The following is a 14490-nucleotide window of genomic DNA, read 5'->3' on the forward strand; positions in this document are numbered from 1 at the left end:
CAGAAAGCCACTTTTGTAAATCTATAAAGGAACAAGCATTTGCAACGATTGTGAATGCTGTTAAAGAAATAAGTGCGACAACAAATCAAGTCCATGTGTATCCAGCAGAACTAAAGAACATGGCACATGGCCTTGTGAGAAAAGAAATAGTTGATGGGAAAATGTCCCTCACAACTCAAGGACGAGTAAGTTTTACAGCCAACTTGATATAAATAAACACAAAGATGTACATTAAAAAACATTAATAAATTGTAATTCATAAATTTATTTTAATCAATGTACATATAAAAATATAACATGTATACAGTACTGTAGTAAATGAAAAAAAAAACTCTTTATATACAGTAATAAAGTCTATACAAAAATACAGGCTGGCAAATACAGTATATATTATATCATTTTATATTATAATTAATAGTAATGATGAATATATTTATGTTTTTCAAATTCAGCCACTAAAACTTGTCACCGAGACAATAGCCTCACCACCACCAGCCATTCCAATCAATTTCGTTTATCCCCAAATGGATGCCAAAAAATGCCTAGCAGTGATGAACAAATGCAGAATAAACTGGAGTCAACAACGGGCACTGCGGAGGTATGTAAATTATAATAGTTATAATAATTGTTATCCAAACTAATGATAACCCAGTCAGTAAGTAAATGCAGTATTTTTTTTTTCAGATTCTGTCCAGGTTTATTTGCATCAGAGCGCAAAATGCGAATATGTCAAGAAGAGATTGTAGGCGATTACCTAAGAAAATCCTTAGAATACATGTTTCTAAAGAGAGACTGTGCTACCTCTATCGGAGGGCTGGTGCTAGAAGAGGTAGCAGTCGTATGACTAACAAAGATTAAAGAACTTGTATACGACTACTTGAATAAATATGACATGTAGGTTTTTCATAGGATTAATTTTTCAATTGTATTTATTTAAATCCATAAAATAAAAAACACATTTAGTTTTGAAAGGATAAAATACATAGATTACAAAAATATCTTGCTTTCTACACTACATTTTTATAATTGTACGCTATTTTAGGTCAGATGAACTCACCTTCAATAGGCCTAATGACGAGATCTTTATCAAATTTGGTGGTGATAAGGGTGGTGACACCACCAAATTCGAATTGCAAATTTGTGGTTTGGAAAAGCCGAACGCCCTGCAGAACATCATCGTGATTCTGATATTTCAAGCCCCAGACCTTACCATCAACATAGAAAAGGGACTAAACCTAGTGATCGATGAGGTCATGGAATTAGATGGAAGTCAGTGGGTCTCACCCAAAACAAAGAGGTAATGTACAGTATAGCAGAACAATTAATCCATAATATATAGGTGATAGTATAATTGTTATAAAACCTAGTGTATGTTATGGTTATAATTTACTCACATTGCAGAACTCATAACATCAGGCTCTTTTGTTTTGGGGACTACGACTTTTTATCCCGAATATATGGACTGGTTGGCCCCAATGGTGAGTAAATAATTGCGAGTTAATAAATATTTAATTGTATTGTTGAAACCTTCCTTAGACAATTTTTTGTTATGGGATTTTCATGTGCTGTATAATTTAGAATTTTAAAAAACTATACTTTAAATCCCTGCTAAAAATATTAAGTATTGCCTTTTTATTTTTTTTATTAAAATGCATCTTTAACTAAGATGTTTTAGCTGTGTTTTTCCTATAGGCAAATACAGTTGCATCTACTGCTATTGCAACCAGGATGATATAAAGCAAAACAAGGCACCTCAGAGCAGCAGATGCCTGAAATCGTATAATCGCGATTTTAAGTCATTTGTAGACCATGGCCAAGACATAAAGAAAAGCAAGCTGGTGTCAAATAGTGTAATTAGACCTTACATGGTCAACATTGAGTTAAACAGGGTAAGCGAATTAGTCGTTAGTTGAACAGTTAAATAGAATTTTAGTTATGACATTTTGCAACAGTGAGTTTTGATTTGCATGTCATCTAATCGACACAACATGTACAGTATAATAAATCCATTTTTTAGCTGGTTGAAGCGTCAAACTATTTGATGCATGTGCAAAGTGTTGACATGGTGGACATGCAAATCGTTTAAAAATTAAAACAAAAAAATAACAATCATAATATAGCATGCATACCTTTATTTGTCAGTGTAATTAATTCCAAGTATTAAAATTATATTTTCCAGGTATCCATTCCAGCTTTGCAAATATCGCTTGGTCTATTTAAAAAAATGTATGACATGCTGGAAAAGGACATACATAACCTGGACCTCATCATTTTTAATGAATTAAAATGAATTTTTACCAGACTTTGACAAAAAAGTAGCTGAAGCCACATCCAATCGAAACTCTTGTGCAGAAAAAATTAAGTCTTTGGATGCAGAAATTGATGAGTTGCGCAACAATATAATGCGGATACCATTTCACAGCTTGGACACCAGATCAATCTAAAAGATCAAGAAGTTAAAGACTTGGTAAATATAAATACAATGTAGTTAATTAAAATGGATTCAATTAAACGCTTTTAATACACATTTTATATTTCCTAATAGCGTACTTCATTAAACAACGACCTAAAATTTGGAACTGGACCTCTTGCTACGCAAATGGATGAAATTCTACGGAAAAACAAAATTCCTCGCCAACAATACCATGGAAAGAGTTTTGTTGGAAATCATGTATATAGAGCCTGTAAAGTAAGTGTTTACATTGTCATAGAAGATTGATTAATAATAATAATTTCAAAATACAATGCTCCTTCAATCATTATTTGGAATTAGTCAAGTTCAATTATTATATACTGATATTGAAAGAATGTGAATATGCCAGTGATTTTTATCTTTCCTGATGTGCTTGTGTTTCTAAGTTTCACTTACCTTGGTAAAAGGCTTCCTACTTTCTAGGAGTTTTATTAGATAATCAATATTGTTTTGAAAACACTTGCTGATGTTGCCATTTTGTTGTTGTTTCAGTTTAATATAATAGACAAACTTATGGATGGAGTTGAAGTTACACTCAAGCAACAACTAAATCACTGCCCTGAACACTGTAAGAATCTGTTGAAGATCAAGATACAGAAGATACGTCAATCATTTACACCTGTGTTTAACACATTCAGTAAAGTACATGCCTGCATAAACCATACTAGATGTATTGATGATGCAGAAATTGATGGATATGGTAAGCTAACAAAAATGCTTTATTATTGGCAATTTATATTACAAAATTGTACACAAATTTATCGTAACAAATTTTCATTTATAACTAATTAAACTTCAATACAGAAAATGCAATAAACAAGTTCTCAAAAGAGTATAGACGAATAGCACCAGGGGTCATACAACCCAAGCTCCACATGCTGGAACATCATGCCATTCCATTCATGAGGGAGTGGGGAGTCGGAATAGGTCTTTTATCAGAACAAGGAGGAGAACTCATACACGCTGAATTCAATCGACGTAAAAGGGCTGTTTATGGGATCCGCAGCAATTTGGACCAATTGATGTCGATGATGACATCACATTTAGTGTTCACTTCACCTGATATTCAGCATGAAGTTACCCAACCTAAGAAATGCAGGAAAGATGAAGAATGATGTGTGTATGACAATGAATTAGAAGTTGAATGTAAAAAAATGTAATACCTGTCATAATAATAGAATATTAGAATATACAGTATATATTATTACTGTAACATCCTAAATAATATGGTTAATATTATCTTGGATAGTTACAGTATTATTATATATTTGTACAAATATTCATGACAAGAATCAAATAGTTGTTTGTTTTTTAATTGCACTTTATAATTATTATACATACTAACCATTCAGTGATAATACGATTAATACTGTTATGTTAACGTTGCAGTTTTTCTTTCATCTCTGGCATGGGCTGTCCTTGATGAGGTCTCGGTTAATGATGTGTTTTTTGATGAGTGAAGAAAATAAACAATAAATTAATATGAATGCAAAAAAAATGTTGTAATTGGAAAATGTAAAATGTAATTTTCATGTTACATTACAAATACAATACAGTACTTAATAATTAATCGCTAATGTTCATTTTTCTATTATCCGTCATGTTAGCTGTTAACTTTTAACTTGTTATTACATAATGGCTGCGAATTGATACTGTGGAAAATAATAATAACAAAAATGTTAATTATCATTAATGATAAATTGTATCAACAGCATGCACTTCTAGAAAATTGAACATGACAATGATAATGTCAGAAGTTGATGTAAAAAAATGTAATACCTGTCATAATGAATAAAATATATATAATATTATTATTAACATCCTAAATAATATGGTTAATATTATCTTGGATAGTTACAGTATCAAACAAGAATCAAATAGTTGTTTGTTTTTTTAATTGCACTTTGTATCTTATATTATTCTTATTCTATTAGTATTAAATTAGGTACACCAGTCATTAGGCCTATTAAGTATTATTTGTGTATTATGTTAACATTGCATGGAAGAAATGTATTTAGGTAGCTAGCTAGGCTATAATACCGAACCAAATAAATAGGCCTACTACTAACTAGGCCTAGCTAGGCTAGGCTAGTTAGGCCTAGCGGTAATTCGGCCTAGCTAGGCCTATGTAAAATAAAATGATAGGCTAGGCCTAGCCTAGGCCTGAGCTTATTAGGCTAGGTAAAACATCATTATGTTCCGGTGATTTTAAACTTGCTTGGGTGATGATACAGAGTACTTTGCGCTTGAAATACACTGCAACTGGATTATCTAGGCCCACTATAATGGCTAGCCTTAGACCGAAAATATCCATATTGGCAAACGGCCATAATACAAATCTCAGCCAGCAACTCTCCTTATCTACCCTTTTAAAACACTCACAAGATAACTAACTATCAAACCATATCAATGACTACTACGGCGCTACTGCAGTTTCGCACCACACTGTTATATCTTCGATTTCTCACCTAAACTTTCCTTTTTCACACTCACAACATAATATTATGTAACATGTTTATACGATTCGACCACTTACGAAGTAATTTTTTTTTAATAACAATACTTTTCAAAATATTTTAAATGATACTGAACTCGCTGTCAACACACTGCGAAATGTTCGCCATCTTATATTTATCACTTAATTGCCAGAATGTATGCTTCATTTTCCCCAAAAAATGTAGAAACTATAGAGGGCAGTGTTATAAAATCCGATTAGTTTTGAAAGGCAAGAAATGTTTTCAGCTGGCGAAATAGAGTTATCTCGGTCACTAATCAATACATTCACTAAAACAAAAACAAATCATTTTCTATTTTTTAATACAGTGAGATAGCAATATTTGCTATGATCATGCATGAAGGTATCTATTTTATACCTCCATATGGATCATGGATTAATCCATGCTGTGTTTTACATATTGAAATATGGTTTATGATTTTTAAAAAACTGTGAATTGTTTTAAAACAAATTAAATGTTATATGTACGGACTCATATCGTCGCCGTTTTGATATGTACAGCTGGTTCTTTATAAAAACCACTCTCTGCAGTTTAAAAATAAAAACAGAAAATAAAACATAGGCTACATTGATTTCTGGCAATTTTCTAATTCTAAAATGGCCACAGTTCGATCGAAGTATTCGAGGAAAAGGAGCTGTTTTGAAAGGCATTTTTTATTGTGATAAAGGTAATATAACGGTGGCTAAATCATGGGAACATGTTACATAATGGCCCAAAATTGTATGATGTGGGTGTGAGAAAAAAAAATTAGGTGAGAAATCGAAGATATAACAGTGTGGTGCGAAACTGCAGTAGCGCCAATGACGGCTACTACTTAAAAAATCAGTTTTAATATATACGGTCAAACAAAGTTACACCTACTTTATAATCTCTTCAAGATTGTTTGTAATGTTGTAGACTTGGCATTTTTGAGCGGGGTTGGTGAAATGGGATCCAGTCAAGTCGCCCCATCGCAAAGTCGCCTCATACAAAGTCGCCCAATACAAAGTCGCCCCATCGCAAAGTCGCCCCAAAACAAAGTCGCCCCGGCACAGTCGCCCCATCGCAAAGTCGCCCCATTACAAAGTCGCCCCAACGCAAAGTCGCCCCAACGCAAAGTCGCCCCAACGCAAAGTCGCCCCATCGCAAAGTCGCCCACGGTTTTATTTCGGTATGATTATGAAGCGCCGCCGCTAGTAGTACGCTGTAGTCGGTTGCGTTTGATATCGATTGCGTTGTTACTTTGGTCGCGCTAAAGTAAATGTCGTATATACATTATAATGTTTATCCTATTATATACATAATTTGTGTTTTAATTTTTATTTTACAGGTTTTAATGGAGTGATGTGCTTTTTAAAAATCATTAAAGAAATAGTCCCTTGTTTGAAAGTTCTAAAAAGATTATCCCTGATTTATAGTTTCGAAAATGTTAATTTAATATGATTTTAAAATTAGTTACCAGAGCCACTATTACGAATCTTTCTTCAACCTACGCGTGGATACCAGCTCATTTTTAGGATAATATAATAAATGTGTAGTAGGCCTTCGTATAGATTTACAGTAGTTAAAACAATAACAGTGTTGTAAGACAATGAGTGTTATAGGCTACTTATTGATCATTTTGCATTTATTGACAAGTTATGTGTCTTAATTTTATAATGACTTTTCAAAATGAAGAAAAAAAAAAAAAATTTCATCACCGATATGATTGTTTTACATGCAGGTATTTTTGTAAAATTCAAAACGCTACATTTTGACCATGGAATAACCATCGTACATAACAGTATCGTGTGCGTGTTTTTTAAAAAGGGGAATCCCCGACGGTCAGCAGAAAGACGTAGCAGCTGTGAGGAAACAGATACCAGAAGGCGCAGCTCCGATTGGTTTCAGAGAATGTTTCAGATGGCGATTCGCCTTTTATTCAACAGCACAATGATCATTTTACTGAAGAAATTCTTTTCAACCCTTTTGGTTATAGAACATTCTAATTATCATGCCTAATAAATATCCTCATATCGGGTGTTTATTTAATTTTAAATTAAACAAGACAGTGAAGAGGCACGGAATAATACGTACACGGACGTACGACGAATACACACACGCACGTACACGTACGTCATCATTTACGACATATAGTGGTGATATGATGCAATTTTATAATGGATATAATGATGGGCTTGCCTTTCCAGGCTTAGAATCAATGTTCATTGTAATACTATGTATATAATAGTAAACTGAATGTTTATAAATAAATTGTTTTACGTAATTTGTTGCATATAAAATAAAAGACACAGACGCAGCCTACGTTTCCTATAAAATATTTCACATTTAAATAATTATGTACTGTTAAATGACATTATGCTGGATAATACTATAATCTTAAACTATGTTTACAAATTGTCATTTTTTAAGGCACACATCTTTCTCATCATACTGACCTGTAAAATAAAAACAAAAATCAATTATTAATATAGGCCTAATAATAATAATAAATATTCATCGACCAAAGTAAAAATAATCTAGATCGTATAACATCATTTTATCGCGACCAAAATTAAACGCGACCGATTTCGAACGCGACTGATATCATCGTAAAACTCCGGCGGGGTTTCCCCATCTTCAGATGGTGCGTTGTAGTGCGACAACGGCGGAGTAATTACGGGGGTTTCCCTCTGGTAAGCTAGCACGTTAGTGCGACCGCGGAGTGATTAGTCGGGGTTTCCTCTCTGATGATGGGGGTGCGTGCCGATTGTGTAACCTGAGACTACATGGCGGGGCTTCCCCTTTTATGCATACACGTTCCGTGTTATTTTGTGTATCATTGCGACATTTTACGCACTTGTAAACTATTTTTTAACGTTTTGGGGCGACTTTGCGATAGGGCGACTTTGTGATGGGGCGACTTTGCGATGGGGCGACTTTGCGATAGATAGGCGCTGAGCTGTGTGCTATAGCTGCCTTTACATTGTTCCTGGAAATTTTAATTAATTTCCACTTTTTTGACCATATTTTTATTGATTCAATGTAATTGTTTCAACATTGAATCCAGAAGATGACTTATTTTCCTCAATATTTCACTTCTGCTTCTCATTTTAGTGTTTTTAGTAGTGATTTTTGTAGGCTTCAAACTGGTGGAGTACAGCCTACTTGGTCTGAATGGTTCACTGTTGGTAAGCCCTTTTGGCCCCCTCAACCTGATGTAAACATTAGGCCTAGCCCTGTGCTATGCTGGCCTAGGCCTAGCCCCATTAATTCCTTTGGTGTCTATCCATCTCTCTATACTGGGCCTAGCCCTGTATCTACCGTTGACTTGCGTGTGTATAGTAGGGGTACGCTACTACAACTTCGAAATTGTCGTAGACAATGGATTTCCCCCTCTACATATCAGGTGTTGAAAGAATGCGGTATTTTCAGATCATACCGTGGCTGTAGGGCTGGTAAAAGAGTTACTATTCGGAAACCTATACCTGTTCTTTCTACCCAGCATTCTTTACCTAAAGCAGGTCGTGGTGTCAACTTTACCAACTTATGCTACCCCACCACCATCAGCCATCGCCTGCCCAGTCACTCGGGTGCCAAGATTAACTTAGCCACATGGAATGCCAGATCTATTAGGGCCAAGAACAAATCAACTGCGCTCTGTGATTTTATCATTGATAATCATCTTGATATACTGGCTGTTGTGGAGACATGGCTGACGGGTGATAGTAGAGATGATCGCACCATTGCTGATATAAAAACAACACTGCCTAACTACAATGTTGTTCATACCCCTCGGACTCATGGCCGGGGTGGTGGCATTGCAGTCATTGTTCGTGATGGTATTCAGATACATTGTTGCGAGTCTCCTCCTTTCAAATCCATGGAATGCTCAAAGATTACTTTGGCTTCTTTTTCTTCCTCTTTTCAGCTTGTGGTTGTCTATAGGGTTCCTCCAAATGCCAAAAACAAATTAACCTCATCTATGTTCATTAATGAATTTTCTTCTTTACTAGAATCATTAAGTGTGAACTCCTCCAAGTTAGTCATTTTAGGCGATTTTAACTTTCATGTTGATAATTCTAACAACAGGGATGCTATATTGTTCCTCAACACTCTTGAGACATTCGATTTATATCAGCACATCCATGACCCAACTCACATCGCCAACCATACTTTAGATTTACTTATCTCCCGCAAAGAATCTGACCTGCTTAGCAAAATATCCATCCAACATGGTATGCCTTCGGACCATCATGCCATTAAGTGTCAGGTTGACATCAATCGTCCTGGGCCCAGCATAACACAAGTAGTTTCACGAAATGTCAAAAACATAGACATCGTCAAATTCCAGTCTGATGTTCTTGATTCTCTCTCACAATGTTCCCTGGCCTCTGACATTGATTCTATGGTGAAGGGGTATAATGTGTCGTTACAGAAAATATTAGATTCTCATTCTCCACCTATGCTTCGCACTCTTGTGCTTCGCCCTCATGCACCCTGGTATACAGGTGAACATCATTCAATGAAGCAGAAGCGTCGACGTCTGGAGCGCAAGTGGCTGAAATCTGGTCTCATGGTAGACAAACAACTGTACCATAATCAGTGCACTAACTACAATGAACATCTTTATAAGGCCAAGACGGAGTATCACAAAGATGAGGTATTAGGATGTGATCAACGCAAGTTATTCCGTGTTGTTGACAAGTTAACATCTACTGCCATCTCTAGTCCTCTTCCAGCTCATGATGATGCTAAAACTCTTGCAAATCTATTCTCTGACTTTTTTAAGAATAAGATTGAGAGATATTGCAGAACTTTTTCATCAACCTCCCCTCATTATGTTGAATCTCAATCATGTAAAAGTAATTTCAATACCTTTGACCCTGTCTCTGCTGATGATTTACTTAATGTCATTAGGTCAGCCTCCATTACCTCTTGCTCCCTGGATCCGCTTCCTCTTAAATTATTTAAGACTTGTCTTCCTACCCTTCTTCCCTTCTTTACCAAAGTTGTCAACACCTCACTGAGCTCAGGTATCTTTCCATCTTCACTCAAACATGCCTGCATAACACCATTGTTAAAGAAGCCATCTTTGGATGTTGAGGAATTTGCAAGTTACAGACCCATTTCCAATCTTCCATTTCTTGGAAAAATTATTGAGAGGGTTGTGTCCAGTCAGCTGCAATCATATCTGAATAGAAATGGGTTATTTGCCACTAGACAATCCGCCTATCGTCCAAACCATAGTGTAGAATCTGCACTTCTTCTTGTGCATAATGATATTAGCATTGCACTTGACAACCATAATGAGGTTCTTATGGTCCTTTTAGACTTCAGTGCTGCTTTTGACACCATCAACCATAAGCAGTTATTACATCGTCTATCATCACGTTACGGTATCTCTGGAATTGGTCATAATTGGTTTGCATCATATCTAAATGATAGGTCCCAGTCCATTGTCATCAAGGATGTTTTGTCGAACCCGACTCTGCTTACAGTTGGTGTTCCACAAGGGTCTGTGGTTGGTCCTCTTCTGTTTATTTTATTTACCGCCCCACTACTTGACCTTATTGAATCTCACAATGTGAAGTGTATGGCGTACGCTGATGACACTCAGCTTTATGTCACTTTCAACCCTAATCAGCGTAATTCTGCTGTCAGTAAACTTGAATCCTGTATTGCCGAAGTCAGAGCATGGTGTCAATCTAACAACCTGGTTATGAATGATGCTAAAACAGAACTTATTCATTTTTCTTCTCGTTTTAAGCCTGCGTGTTGGACTGCCTCTGTTAAGATTGGTAATTCTTTCATTCAACCTTCGTCATCCTGTAGAAACCTTGGAGTTGTCATGGATTCAACGCTTTGTATGTCCAATCAGGTACATAACATCTGCAAAGCTGGGCTTCACGCTATTCGTAAAATTGGAAGCATTCGGAAGTACCTGGATTCAAGATCAACTGAGATTCTTGTTCACGCTTTTGTTACATCAAGGCTAGACTGTTGTAACTCATTACTTTATGGCTTACCAGCAAAGGATATCTCTAAAATTCAGCGAGTCCAGAACACAGCTGCCCGATTGGTCGTTCAAAGCCCCATAAGGCAACATATCACACCTGTGCTGAGACAGCTTCACTGGCTTCCGGTAACACAAAGAATTACTTTCAAGATCCTGCTCTTTGTTTTCAAAGCTCTTCATAATTCTTCATCTAAGTTCATTTCTGAACTTATTCAACCTTATGTTCCTAAGCGGTCTCTGAGATCTAGATCTGAGTCTCTTCTTGCCCATATATTTCATCCCTCCACTAAGTTTTATGGAAATCGTTCTTTTTCTTCGGCATCCGTTTCTCTATGGAATGCGTTGCCTATTGAAATCCGTCAGGCTACTTCCACCAGTGTCTTCAAATCTCTCCTCAAAACCCACCTTTTTAATTTGTAATTTTTCAAAATTTTCTGTCTTTGTAAAGCGCATTGAGGCTTTCAGCATAATGCGCTATATCAAGTACCAGTTATTATTATTATTATTTGCGATGGGGCGACTGTGTCGGGGCGACTTTGTTTTGGGGCGACTTTGCGATGGGGCGACTGTGTAAGGGGCGACTTTGTATGGGGCGACTTTGCGATGGGGCGACTTGACTAGCATCCGGTGAAATCTGTCCATAATAGGTTACTTTTCTGTCCATAATAGGTAACTTTCAAAATTGGCTGTCCAAAATAGGTGACTTTTTGGCCACAATAGGGGATTTTATTGGAGTAGTGCGCCATCCATTGTGTTGTCCATAATAGGTGATTTTTTTGGCGTACTCGTACGTACGTAGTTTATTTCGCGAGTACTAATTTGTTTTCTGTTCAGACTTCGAGGCTACCTAGGAGACCTAATTAGTATAACTATATTTATTTAAGTCTCTCTAGCCTAGGCCTAGGCTAGTCCTGTTAGTTAGGCTACCTCTAGTACTACTAGCCTACTGTCCATTTGTTATTGTCCACTAATGATGAAATGTGAGATTTATTCCAACAACAAATAATTTAATTTGAACTTCATTTTAGGTTTTGAATGTTAGTACGGACAGACATTACGCAACTTACCATACTATTGCAAGTTTAAATAAATCACCCAACCCACCTGATCTTTTACAAAAATAAAAAATACCCCATAATAATACTCTAATATTGAAGAAGTTTTATTTTTTTAAGATAATGAAAATGTAAACTGTTATTTTTAATGCATTGGTGTTTCAATGTAATGGTTGTATTTTTTTTTCTTTGAACTTTATTTTGTTTTGTTAACAGTAATAATAAAAATCAACTTTATCAATTTAATATTGAAAAAGACATCACAGTTCAGCACTTCATTTCTTCATTTTAGGTCCTCCCCTATTTCAAAATCCTGGATCCACATAGCTCAATGACAAATCATCCCAGTCTGAAGTGGATCAACAGCAGCACTTCTCATCCATTTATTATATTGTTCTTTAATTAAATGAATCAATTTTAATGTTTAATAATAAGAAATAGACAATAAATCAAGTTTACATACACGCAGTGTACAATCAACACCTTTGTTCTGTATTCAGAACAGTTTATTCAAAATCTAAATCACATTAAAAAATACTGAATTATATTAATTTTCAAAGTGTAAAAACATGGTTAAACTACAATTTAAAAAATAGCAAAGATAAATAAAATACACCATAATTATTATGTTTATTACTATAATTATTGATCGATGATATGATCAAAGTTATTATGTTGAAGTGATGTACTTTTCCATTTTAGCAGCATACTGTATATGAGCAGAATATCAAACATTTGTATGCCTATAACAAAAAAAGGAAATATTTAAATACTATAATAATGTTTAAGTTTTGTATAATGCAAGTAACTTCAATCTTTTTAATGCTGAGACAAATTTTCATGTTGTATGGTGGGACACAGTTATGTTTAAATATTTTATTGCATTTAAAAAAAAGATATGTAGGATTGTTTTACTAAATTTAAGTTTATACCAGTTGTCAATTATTACCATACTCACTATATGAAAACTGATATTAAATGTTTTTAAAGATAAAGGCTGTATTGAATGAATGCTTTAATGTAACATTTAATTAAATTTTATATATTTTCTGCATGAATTTGTTAGTGGATTTATCCATTCTTTGTACAGTGATTGTAATGTTTATAATGAATGGAAATAAAAAAGAAATATCTACTTTTAATTTCTTAGCAATTCAAATGAACAGAACCTTTGCAAATCAGAATGTTAAAAATTAATTTTCATGTATTGTCAGTAAGTTTTTCTACTACGGTAATGGCAATATTCATTTGAAATATTCTCTGAAAATGTTTGACTAAATTGTATCCTTCTTTTCGAGATTACTTTTGCAAACAAATACTTTTTCTAAATAGGCTTCTTCTTGGGATTTTACAGTATCTTGGTCATATTGAAAAATCTCCTAAAAGATGTAGGTCTAGTGGGTTATATGTAAAGTATTTTTCTTCAATTGTAAGTTGGGCCTATCTGTTACTTACCCTAGTTAATAGAAATGTTTATGCTACTGTGTTTTTTTTTTTTTTTGTACCGTATTTATTGAGGGTGATCCATCCAGCAATTGCTGATCATTAGGGACCCTCAGAGGTTCACAAGACAAACATATACACAAGATGCTCTACATAAACAAAGTCTTATTACAAGTCTTTGGGAGTGGAGTTGTAATTTTGTCCTTAGAGAAAATCTTGACATGTGACGGGACTTGAACCCAGGACCCTTGGAGTGGTAGCCAAGCATCATAACCACCAAGCCACAACTCCACTCAACTGTACTATAACACTGATGAGAAGATACACTGTACACAATCTGTAATACAATTAAATATGAGAAAACAATTGAGATTTAAATAGATGACATAATAACATACAGTAACAATAGCTCTGGTTCTACTATACTGCCAACCTACTAACTGTCCGAACTGTCTGGATAAGACTCATTCATTTACAAAATAATAAAAAAACAAAAATGTTAATAGGTCAATCTAGAAATCTAGATGTCTGTGATTTGAAGACAAACTACCAATAGGTCTAGTAGTAGACTAGGCTAGTAACTGATTTCGGTGTAGTAGTAGTAGCGGTGGTGGCAGTGGTATTAGTAAAACTAAAAGACTGTATAGTGACTAGTCCGCCAGACCTGACCTGCAGTATAGAGTTACGAGTAAAATAGTATGTTAGTCTGTAAAATATTCATATTAAAATAATAAAAAAACAAAAAAATAGATAACTAAACTGAGGATAGGCCTAGTTAGTTGTTTGTCCTAGTAGGAAACCTATCTACCTAATATGGAGCCCATGTCATTTGTATTCCTACTGTAGCAGGGAGGCACCCCCTGCTGTAAGCTAGGCCTAGAAAAAAAAGGCTCACATTTCATTAGTGGACAATAACAAATGGACTCTAGCTAGGCCTAGGCTAGTAGTAGTAGGCCTCTAGGCTAGTAGTAGTACAGTAGTAGTAGGCCTGAGGTAGCCTAACTAACAGGACTAGGCCCAACCCAG

General features: G+C 35.1%; 1 long non-coding RNA gene across 1 annotated transcript; it reads right to left on the minus strand.

The window, feature by feature from the left end:
* Positions 1-336: 336 nt before the first annotated feature.
* Positions 337-5180, minus strand: LOC144848653 (uncharacterized). Its single transcript, XR_013613896.1, has 3 exons — positions 3819-5180; positions 2870-3049; positions 337-2440 (listed from the first exon to the last, which is right to left on the minus strand). It is a non-coding gene; the product is annotated as an uncharacterized LOC144848653 (long non-coding RNA).
* Between the last annotated feature and the right edge of the window lie 9310 nt (positions 5181-14490).

Source organism: Antedon bifida, chromosome 7 (assembly GCF_963402885.1).
Source record: "Antedon bifida chromosome 7, ecAntBifi1.1, whole genome shotgun sequence".
Classification (NCBI taxonomy): Eukaryota; Metazoa; Echinodermata; class Crinoidea; order Comatulida; family Antedonidae; genus Antedon; species Antedon bifida.